The 11,973-nt window shown below is 38.3% G+C and overlaps 1 non-coding gene across 1 annotated transcript; it reads right to left on the bottom strand.

The window, feature by feature from the left end:
• Positions 1 to 1,077: 1,077 nt before the first annotated feature.
• On the bottom strand, positions 1,078 to 1,185 carry LOC130938590 (small nucleolar RNA R71). Its single transcript, XR_009069749.1, has one exon. It is a non-coding gene; the product is annotated as a small nucleolar RNA R71 (small nucleolar RNA).
• Positions 1,186 to 11,973: the final 10,788 nt, after the last annotated feature.

Raw genomic sequence — 11,973 nt, 5'->3', positions numbered from 1 at the left:
TCAATTAATGATTTGATTCAACATTTCAAGTCTGTTGCCTTTTCTGTTGAGAAAGGTTTAATGTTTGAATCATATCTTTTCTTGATAGCCAAGTTATTAATTTTTAAAATCAAATCTTTTTAAAAAATTGTTTTCAAATCATATCTTCTCAATCACATCTTTTTAAGACCAATCATATCTTTTTAATCACATCTTTTTCAAAATAGTTTTCAATCAAATCTTTTTGATTTCTCATTTCAAAATCTTTTTCAAAAATCACTTGATTTCTTTCCCACTCTTATTTTCGAAAATTAATTAGTGTTTTTCAAAATGTTTTCAAATTCTTTAACTTAATTTTCGAAAAAGCTCCTCCTCTCTTCTCACATCCTTCTATTTATGGAGTACCACTCCTTCTCAATGCACAATTCGAACTCTATCTGATTAAGTTTGAATTCTTCTACCTCTTTCTTCTATTTTCTGTTCTTCTGACACCTCAAGGAATCTCTATACTGTAACATAGAGGATTCCATATTTTCTTGTTCTCTTCTCTTTCATATGAGCAGGAGCAGAGACAAAGGCATTCTTGTTGAAGCTGACCCTGAACCTGAAAGGACCTTGAAGCGAAAGCTAAGAGAAGCTAAGGCACAATTCTCTATAGAGGACCTAACAGAAATCTTCAAAGAAGAAGAAGACATGGCAGCCGAAAACAACAACAATGCAAACAATGCAAGGAAGGTGCTGGGTGACTTTACTGCACCTACTCCCGACTTCTATGGGAGAAGCATCTCTATCCCTGCCATTGGAGCAAACAACTTTGAGCTTAAGCCTCAATTAGTTTCTCTAATGCAACAGAATTGCAAGTTCCATGGACTTCCATTGGAAGATCCTCATCAGTTTTTAGCTGAATTCTTGCAAATCTGTGACACTGTCAAGACTAATGGGGTTGACCCTGAGGTCTACAGACTTATTCTATTCCCTTTTGCTGTAAGAGACAGAGCTAGGACATGGTTGGATTCACAACCTAAAGAAAGCCTGTACTCATGGGAAAAGCTAGTCAATGCCTTCTTGGCAAAGTTCTTTCCACCTCAAAATTTGAGTAAGCTTAGAGTGGAAGTCCAAACCTTCAGACAAAAGGATGGAGAATCCCTCTATGAAGCTTGGGAAAGATACAAACAATTGATCAGAAAATGTCCGTCTGACATGCTTTCTGAATGGAGCATCATAGGTATTTTCTATGATGGTCTCTCTGAACTATCCAAGATGTCTTTGGATAGCTCTGCTGGAGGATCTCTTCATTTGAAGAAGACGCCTGCAGAAGCTCAAGAACTAATTGAAATGGTTGCAAACAACCAATTCATGTACACTTCTGAAAGGAATCCTGTGAACAATGGGACAAATCAGAAGAAAGAAGTTCTTGAGATTGATACTCTGAATGCCATTCTGGCTCAGAACAAGATATTGACTCAACAAGTCAATTTGATTTCTCAAAGTCTGTCTGGAATGCAAAATGCACCAAACAGTACTAAGGATGCTTCATCTGAAGAAGAAGCCTATGATCCTGAGAACCCTTCAATGGAAGAGGTGAATTACCTAGGAGAATCCTATGGAAACACCTATAATTCTTCATGGAGAAATCACCCAAATTTCTCATGGAAGAATCAAGAAAGACCTCAACAAGGTTTTAACAACAATAATGGTGGAAGAAATAGGTTTAGCAATGGCAAGCCTTTTCCATCATCTTCTCAGCAACAGACAGAGAGTTCTAAGCAGAACACCTCTGACTTAGCAACCATGGTCTCTGATCTAATCAAAACTACTCAAAGTTTCATGACTGAAACAAGATCCTCCATTAGGAATTTGGAGGCACAAGTGGGACAGCTGAGCAAGAAAATTACTGAACTCCCTCCTAGTACTCTTCCAAGCAATACAGAAGAAAATCCAAAAGGAGAGTACAAGGCCATCAATATGGCCGAATTTGGAGAGGAGGAAGAGGAAGTGGACGCCACAGAGGAAGACCTCAATGGGCGTGCACTAGCCTCCAATGAGTTCCTGGTGGGCGAAATTGTGATTTATACTTTCACACAACTCGAATAATATTCCTCGGTAATGGCTCCAAAAACTTGGTGCACAATACCATGGTCTAAAATTAACTTCACAGTCTCGCTCAACTAACCAGCAAGTGCACTGGGTCGTCCAAGTAATACCTTACGTGAGTAAGGGTCGATCCCACGGAGATTGTTGGTATGAAGCAAGCTATGGTAATCTTGTAGATCTCAGTTAGTGAGTGGAATCATAGGGTCAAATGGGATTAAATTGGATAAATAAAATAAATAAAACGGATAGAAGTACTTATGTAATTCAATGGTGGGAATTTCAGATAGGTGTATGGAGATGCTGTGCTCCTCTTGAATCTCTATTTTCCTCATTGCTTTCATCCGATCCTTCTTACTCTTTTCCATGGCAAGCTGTTTGTAGGGCATCACCGTTGTCAATGGCTACATCCCATCCTCTCAGTGAAAATGGTCCTCTGCGGCTGTCACTCGCATGGCTAATCATCTGTCGGTTCTCAATCAGGTTGGAATAGAATCCATTGATTCTTTTGCGCTTGTCATCACGCCCAGCCTTCAGGAGTTTGAAGCTCGTCACAGTCATTCAATCCCAGAATCCTACTCGGAATACCATAGACAAGGTTTAGACTTTCCAGATCCTCATGAATGCCGCCATCTATCTAACTTATACCACGAAGATTCTGTTGGAGAATCTAAGAGATATGCGCCCGGCCTAGAGTAGAACGGAAGTGGTTGTCAATCACGCGCGTTCATAGGTGAGAATGATGATGAGTGTCACAGATCATCACATTCATCAAAGTTAAGTGTAGCGTATATCTTGGAATAAGAATAAAAGAGAATTGAATAAAAAGTAATAGTAATTGTATTGAAACTTGAGGTACAGTAGAGCTCCACACCCTTAATCTATGGTGTGTAGAAACTCCACCGTTGAAAATACATAAGTGAAAGGTTCAGGCATGGCCGAGAGGCCAGCCCCCAAGGTCTAAGGACTAGGCGTCCAAAGATGTCAAATACATTAGTTAAATGTTCTATTTATAATAAACTAGCTCCTAGGGTTTACATGAGTAAGTAATTGATGCATAAATCCACATCCGGGGCCCACTTGGTGTATGTTTGGGCTGAGCATGATCAATCCACGAGCTGAGGCTTCTCTTGGAGTTGAACTCCGAGTTATGACGTGTTTTGGGCGTTCAACTCCGGATCATGACGTTTTTCTGGCGTTTAACTCCAGACAACAGCATGAACTTGGCGTTCAACGCCAAGTTACGTCGTCAATTTCCGAATAAAGTATGGACTATTATATATTGCTGGAAAGCTCTGGATGTCTAATTTCCAACGCCGTTGAGAGCGCGCCAGTTGGAGTTCTGTAGCTCCAGAAAATCCATTTTGAGTGCAGGGAGGTCAGATTCCAACAGCATCAGCAGTCCTTTTGTCAGCCTTTTTCAGAGTTTTGCTCAAGTCCCTCAATTTCAGCCAGAAATTACCTGAAATCATAGAAAAACACACAAACTCATAGTAAAGTCCAGAAATGTGAATTTAACATAAAAACTAATGAAAACATCCCTAAAAGTAGCTAGGTCATACTAAAAACTACCTAAAAACAATGCCAAAAAGCGTATAAATTATCCGGTCATCACAACACCAAACTTAAATTGTTGCTTGTCCCCAAGCAACTGAAAATCAATTAGGATAAAAAGAAGAGAATATACTATAAATTCCAAAATATCAATGAATATTAATTATAATTAAATGAGCGGGACTTGTAGCTTTTTGCTTCTGAACAGTTTTGGCATCTCACTTTTTCCTTTGAAGTTTAGAATGATTGGCTTCTCTAGGAACTTAGAATTTCGGATAGTGTTATTGACTTTCCTAGTTAAGCATGTTGATTCTTGAACACAGCTACTAATGAGTCTTGGCCGTGGCCCTAAGCACTTTGTTTTCCAGTATTACCACCGGATACATAAATGCCACAGACACATAACTGGGTGAACCTTTTCAGATTGTGACTTAGCTTTGCTAAAGTCCCCAGTTAGTGGTGTCCAGAGCTCTTAAGCACACTCTTTTGCCTTGGATCACGACTTTAACCACTTAGTCTCAAGCTTTTCACTTGGACCTTCATGACACAAGCACATGGTTAGGGACAGCTTGATTTAGCCGCTTAGGCCTGGATTTTATTTCCTTGGGCCCTCCTATCCATTGATGCTCAAAGCCTTGGATCCTTTTTACCCTTGCCTTTTGGTTTTAAGGGCTATTTGGCTTTTTCTACTGCTCCTTCTTTTTCTATATACTCTTTTTTTTTTCGAATGCTTCTTCTTTTTCACTGCTTTTTCTTGCTTCAAGAATCAATTTCATGATTTTTCAGATCCTCAATAACATTTCTCTTTGTTCATCATTCTTTCAAGAGCCAACAATTTTAACATTCATAAACAACAAGATCAAAAGACATATGCACTGTTCAAGCATTCAGAAAACAAAAAGTATTGTCACCACATCAATATAATCAAACTAAATTCAAGGATAAATTTGAAATTCATGTACTTCTTGTTCTTTTGAATTAAAACATTTTTCTTTTAAGAGAGGTGAAGGATTCATGGAATTATTCATAATCTTTAAGGCATAGTTACTACATACTAATGATCATAAAGTAAAGACACAAAACATGGATAAACACAACATTAAAAACCGAAAAGCAGAAAGAAATAAGAACAAGGAATGAATCCACCTGAGTGAGGGTGGCGCCTTTTTGAAGAACCAATGGTGCTCTTTGAGCTCCTCTATGTCTCTTCCTTGCTTCTTTTGAATGATTCCTAGTAATTTTGGTGTTCCTCCCCTTAGTTGTTTCCAATATTTGTGTGGAGGACAACTTATTCCCGGAGGTATCTCAGGAATCTCTTGATTTGCAGCCACATGTTCTACCACTGAGCTATGACGGCTTATATTAGTCTTTCCATCTCCCATGACTTGGAGGTGGAAGCTTTTTGTCTTTCCTTTTCTCTTCTTTTTTTTTTTTGAGGTTTCTCTGAATTGTTGATTTTTAGTTTCTCTTGACTTCCTCTTCAGAGTCCTTTCAGGTTCAGGATCTGTTCCAATAAGAGTGCCTTTATCCTTGTTCCTGCTCATATGAAAGAGAAGAAAACAAGAAAAGAAGAGGAATCCTCTATGTCACAGTAAAGAGGTTCCTTATTGTTAGTAGAAGAAGAAAGGAATAAAAGTGGAGAATCCAATCACAATGGTGAGGATAGAGACAGTGATTGGAGATGAAGAGAGGTGAAGAGAAGTGTTAGTAAAGAAATAAAATAAATAGAAGGAGATGAGGGGGAGAGAAATTCGAAAATAATTTTGAAAAATGGGTTAGTGATTTTCGAAAATTAAAGATAAGATATAATTAAAATTAAAATTTAAAACAATGAATTAATTAAAAAGAATTTTTGAAAAAGAGGGAGGTATTTTCGAAAATTAGAGAGGGAAAAGTAGTTAGGTGGTTTTAAAAAAGATAAGAAACAAACAAAAAATTAATTAGTTAGTTGAAAAAGATATTAAAATCAAATTTGAAAAGATAAGAGGATAAGAAGTTAGAAAAGATATTTTAAAATTTTTTTGAAAAAGATAAAATTTTGAAAAAAATATATGATATAAAAGATATGATTTAAAAAGATATATGGTTTTGAAAAGATAAGATTGAAATTAGTTTTGAAAAAGATTTGAATTTTAAAATCATAATTAATGACTTGACTCACAAGAAATCACAAGATATGATTCTTGAACTTAAAATTTGAATCTTTCTTAACAAGAAAGTAACAAACTTGAAATTTTTGAATCAAAACATTAATTTTTGATGCAATTTTCGAAAATATGATGTAAAGATAAGAAAAAGATTTTGAAAATATTTTGAAAAAGATTTTTGAAATTTTCGAAAATGATGAAAAAAATGGAAAAGATATGATTTTTGAAAAAGATTTTAAAAAGATAAGATTTAAAAAGATAAGATATTTTTTTGATTTTTGAATTTTTTTTTTGATGAGAGAGAAAAACACTAAAAATACTCAATGCATGAAAAATTTGGATCAAAACACATGTTGCATGCAAGAACACTATGAATGTCAAGATGAACACCAAGAACACTTTGAAGATCATGATGAACATCAAGAACATATTTTTGAAAAATTTTCAATGTAAAGAAAACATGCAAGACACCAAACTTAGAAATTTTTCATGTTTAGACTCTATGAATGCAAGAATGCATATGAAAAACACCATACAACACAAAACAAGAAAATATGAAGATCAAACAAGAAAGTTCATCAAGAACAACTTGAAGATCATGATGAATGCTATGAATGCATGAATTTTTCGAAAATTTTATGCAAGAAAAAGATGAACATGCAATTGACACCAAACTTATGACTTGACACAAGACTCAAACAAGAAACACAAAATATTTTTTATTTTTATGATTTTTCTAAATTTTTTTTTGTATTTTATTTGATTTTTTCGAAAAACATATAAGAAAAGGAAAATAAGAAATTCAAAATTTTTTTTTTAATATGAATTCCAGGAATCATGCAATGTTAGTCTAAAGCTCCGGTCCAGGAATTAGACATGGCTTAATAGCCAGCCAAGCTTTCAATGAAAGCTCCAGTCCAAAACACTAGACATGGCCAATGGCCAGCCAAGCTTTAGCATACAGCTAATAATCAAATTAACTTGCCTCTATAAAGATGGTTTTGAAGCCTCAGTCCAAAAGAATTTAGACATGGCTTTACAGCCAGCCAGGCTTCAACATGCTTCATGAAACTCTAGAATGCATATTAAAAATTTTTTTTGAATAATTTTCGAAAATAGGGAGAAGATTCTGAAAAGATTTTCGAAATTTTTTTTTTAATAAAATAAAAATTACCTAATCTGAGCAACAAGATGAACCGTCAGTTGTCCATACTCGAACAATCCCCGGCAACGGCGCCAAAAACTTGGTGGGCGAAATTGTGATTTATACTTTCACACAACTCGAATAATATTCCTCGGTAATGGCTCCAAAAACTTGGTGCACAATACCATGGTCTAAAATTAACTTCACAGTCTCGCTCAACTAACCAGCAAGTGCACTGGGTCGTCCAAGTAATACCTTACGTGAGTAAGGGTCGATCCCACGGAGATTGTTGGTATGAAGCAAGCTATGGTAATCTTGTAGATCTCAGTTAGTGAGTGGAATCATAGGGTCAAATGGGATTAAATTGGATAAATAAAATAAATAAAACGGATAGAAGTACTTATGTAATTCAATGGTGGGAATTTCAGATAGGTGTATGGAGATGCTGTGCTCCTCTTAAATCTCTATTTTCCTCATTGCTTTCATCCGATCCTTTTTACTCTTTTCCATGGCAAGCTGTTTGTAGGGCATCATCGTTGTCAATGGCTACATCCCACCCTCTCAGTGAAAATGGTCCTCTGCGGCTGTCACTCGCATGGCTAATCATCTGTCGGTTCTCAATCAGGTTGGAATAGAATCCATTTATTCTTTTGCGCTTGTCATCACGCCCAGCCTTCAGGAGTTTGAAACTCGTCACAGTCATTCAATCCCAGAATCCTACTCGGAATACCATAGACAAGGTTTAGACTTTCCGGATCCTCATGAATGCCGCCATTTATCTAACTTATACCACGAAGATTTTGTTGGAGAATCTAAGAGATATGCGCCCGGCCTAGAGTAGAACGGAAGTGGTTGTCAATCACGCGCGTTCATAGGTGAGAATGATGATGAGTGTCACGGATCATCACATTCATCAAAGTTAAGTGTAGCGTATATCTTGGAATAAGAATAAAAGAGAATTGAATAAAAAGTAATAGTAATTGTATTGAAACTTGAGGTACAGTAGAGCTCCACACCCTTAATCTATGGTGTGTAGAAACTCCACCGTTGAAAATACATAAGTGAAAGGTTCAAGCATGGCCGAGAGGCCAGCCCCCAAGGTCTAAGGACTAGGCGTCCAGAGATGTCAAATACATTAGTTAAATGTTCTATTTATAATAAACTAGCTCCTAGGGTTTACATGAGTAAGTAATTGATGCATAAATCCACTTCCGGGGCCCACTTGGTGTATGTTTGGGCTGAGCTTGATCAATCCACGAGCTGAGGCTTCTCTTGGAGTTGAACTCCGAGTTATGACGTGTTTTGGGCGTTCAACTCCGGATCATGACGTTTTTCTGGCGTTTAACTCCAGACAGCAGCATGAACTTGGCGTTCAATGCCAAGTTACGTCGTCAATTTCCGAATAAAGTATGGACTATTATATATTGCTGGAAAGCTCTGGATGTCTACTTTCCAACGCCGTTGAGAGCGCGCCAATTGGAGTTCTGTAGCTCCGGAAAATCCATTTTGAGTGCAGGGAGGTCAGATTCCAACAGCATCAGCAGTCCTTTTGTCAGCCTTTTTCAGAGTTTTGCTCAAGTCCCTCAATTTCAGCCAGAAATTACCTGAAATCACAGAAAAACACACAAACTTATAGTAAAGTCCAGAAATGTGAATTTAACATAAAAACTAATGAAAACATCCCTAAAAGTAGCTAGGTCATACTAAAAACTACCTAAAAACAATGCCAAAAAGCGTATAAATTATCCGCTCATCAGTTCCCCAATGAGGAACCATGGGAATCTGAGGCTCAAAATGAGACCATAGAGATTCCATTGGACTTACTTCTGCCTTTCATGAGCTCTGATGAGTATTCTTCCTCTGAAGAGGACGAGTATGTCACTGAAGAGCAAGTTGCTAAATACCTTGGAGCAATCATGAAGCTAAATGACAAGTTATTTGGAAATGAGACTTGGGAGAATGAACCTCCTTTGCTCACCAAAGAACTGGATGACTTGTCTAGGCAGAAATTACCTCAAAAGAGACAAGATCCTGGGAAGTTTTCAATACCTTGTACCATAGGCACCATGACCTTCAAGAAGGCTCTGTGTGACTTAGGGTCAAGTGTAAACCTCATGCCTCTCTCTATAATGGAGAAGCTAGGGATCTTTGAGGTGCAAGCTGCAAGAATCTCATTAGAGATGGCAGACAACTCAAGAAAACAAGCTCATGGACTTGTAGAGGATGTTTTGGTGAAGATTGAAGACCATTACATCCCTACTGATTTCATAGTCCTAGAGACTGGGAAGTGCATGGATGAAACCATCATCCTTGGCAGACCCTTCCTAGCCACAGCAAAGGCTGTGATTGATGTTGATAGAGGCGAATTGATCATTCAAGTGAATGAAGAATCCTTTGTGTTTAAGGCTCAAGGATATCCCTCTGTCACCATGGAAAGGAAGCATGAAGAGCTTCTCTCAAATCAGAGTCAAACAGAGCCCCCACAGTCAAACTCTAAGTTTGGTGTTGAACCCCCACATTCAAACTCTAAGTTTGGTGTTGGGAGGTTCCAACATTGCTCTGAGTATCTGTGAGGCTCCATGAGAGCCCACTATCAAGCTACTGACGTTAAAGAAGCGCTTGTTGGGAGGTAACCCAATGCTATATTTATCTATTTTCCTTTGTTATTTTATGTTTTTATAGGTTGATGATCATGGGAAGTCACAAAATCAATTGAAAAAGCAAAAACAGAATGAAAAATAGAAAGAAAAATAGCACACCCTGGAGGGAAAACTTGCTGGCGTTTAAATGCCAGTAAGGGCAGCAAATGGGCGTTTAACGCCCAGTCTGGCACCATCCTGGGTGTTTAACGCCAGAAAGGGGCACCAGACTGGCGTTTAACGCCAGAAATGGGCAAGAAGCTGGCGTTAAACACCAGAAATGGGCACCATCCTGGCGTTTAACGCCAGGATTGGCAGAAGGAGCATTTTTGCTCGCCACTTGGTGCAGGGATAAATTATCCTTGACACCTCAGGATCTGTGGACCCCACAGGATCCCCACCTACCCCACCACTCTCTCTCTTCTTCACCCATTCACCAATCACCTCAACACCTCTTCCCCGAAAACCCCTCACCTATCAAATCCCACCATTCCCTTCACCACTCACATCCATCCTTCATAAAATCCTACCTACCTCACCATTCAAATTCAAACCACTTTCCCTCCCAAACCCACCCATATTGGCCAACCCCTACCCCTCTCTCCACCCCTATATAAACCCATCTTCACTCCTTCATTTTCACACAATCTACACACTACTTCTCCCCCTTGGCCGAAAAACAAAGTCACCTCCATCTTCTCTATTTCTTCTTCTTCTACTCTCTTCTTTCTTTTTTTGCTCGAGGACGAGCAAACCTTCTAAGTTTGGTGTGGTAAAAGCGTTACTTTTTGTTTTTCCATAACCATTTATGGCACCTAAGGCCAGAGAAACCTCTAGAAAGAGGAAAGGGAAGGCAAAAGCCTCCACCTCCGAGTCATGGGAGATGGAGAGATTCATCTCAAGGGTGCATCAAAACCACTTCTATGAAGTTGTGGCCATGAAGAAGGTGATCCCCGAGGTCCCTTTCAAACTCAAAAAGAGTGAATTCAAAATGTAAGGTGGGCATTCAACTTGCCCATGATGCAAGGAGATGAACACCCCTACACTAGAAGGGTCAACTTTGATCAAAGGTTAGACCAAGTCCTCATAGACATTTGTGAAGAGGGCGCTCAATGGAAGAGAGATTCAAGAGGGAAGCCGGTTCAACTGAGAAGGCATGATTCATAGCATCATGATTGGAGAGGAAGTAGAAGTTCATGAGGTTATATCCCAAGAACTTTATAAGGTGGCGGACAAGTCCTCTACCTTGGCAAGGTTAGCCTTCCCTCATCTCATTTGTCACCTCTGTAATTCAGTTGGGATTAACATAGAGGGAGATATCCTTATTGATGAGGACAAGCCCATCACTAAGAAAAGGATGGAGCAAATAAGAGATCCCACTCATCATGAAATCCCTGAGATGCCTCAAGGGATGCACTTTCCTCCACAAAACTATTGGGAGCAAATTAACACATCCCTAGGAGAATTGAGTTCCAACATGGGACAACTAAGGGTGGAACACCAAGAACATTCCATCCTCCTCCATGAAATTAGAAGATCAAAGAATCACGAGAGAGGAGCAACAAAGACAAGGAAGAGATATTGAGGAGCTCAAGCACTCCATAAGATCTTCAAGAGGAAGAACAAGCCGTCATCACTAAGGTGGACCCGTTCTTTAATCTCCTTGTTCTTTATTTTCCTATTTTTCGAATTTGTATGCTTATGTTTATTTATGTTTGTGTCTTATTACATGATCATTAGTGTCTTAGTGTCTATGTCTTAAAGTTATGAATGTCCTATGAATCCATCACCTTTCTTAAATGAAAAATGTTCTTAACTGAAAAAGAGAAGAATTGCATGAATTCTGAATTTTATAACAGATTAATTATTTTGATGTGGTGGCAATACTTTTGATTTCTGAATGTATGCTTGAACAGTGCATATGTCTTTTGAATTTGTTGTTCATGAATATTGGCTCTTGAAAGAATGATGAAAAAGGAGACATGTTACTGAGGATCTAAAAAATCATAAAAATGATTTTTGAAGCAAGAAAAAGTAGTGAATACAAAAAAAATGAAAAAAAGGGAAAAAAAAGAAAAAAATAATAAAGTCGTGATCCAAGGCAAAAAGAGTGTGCTTAAGAACCTTGGACACCTCTAATTGGGGACTCTAGCAAAGCCGAGTCACAATCTGAAAAGGTTCACCCAGTTATGTGTCTGTGGCATGTATGTATCCGGTGGTAATATTAGAAGACAGAGTGCTTTGGGCCACGGCCAAGACTCATAAAGTAGCTGTGTTCAAGAATTCTGGCGTTAAACGCTGGAACTGGCACAAGAATGGGAGTTAAACGCCCAAACTGGCACAAAAGATGGCGTTTAACTCCAAGAAAGGTCTCTACACATGGAAGCTTCAATGCTCAGCCCAAGCACACACCAAGTGG

The sequence above is a fragment of the Arachis stenosperma genome, chromosome 6 (genome assembly GCF_014773155.1).
Source record: "Arachis stenosperma cultivar V10309 chromosome 6, arast.V10309.gnm1.PFL2, whole genome shotgun sequence".
In the NCBI taxonomy this organism is placed as follows: domain Eukaryota; kingdom Viridiplantae; phylum Streptophyta; class Magnoliopsida; order Fabales; family Fabaceae; genus Arachis; species Arachis stenosperma.
The sequence above is the reverse complement of the archived record's forward strand: the minus strand, read 5'-3'. Positions and strand labels throughout refer to the sequence as shown.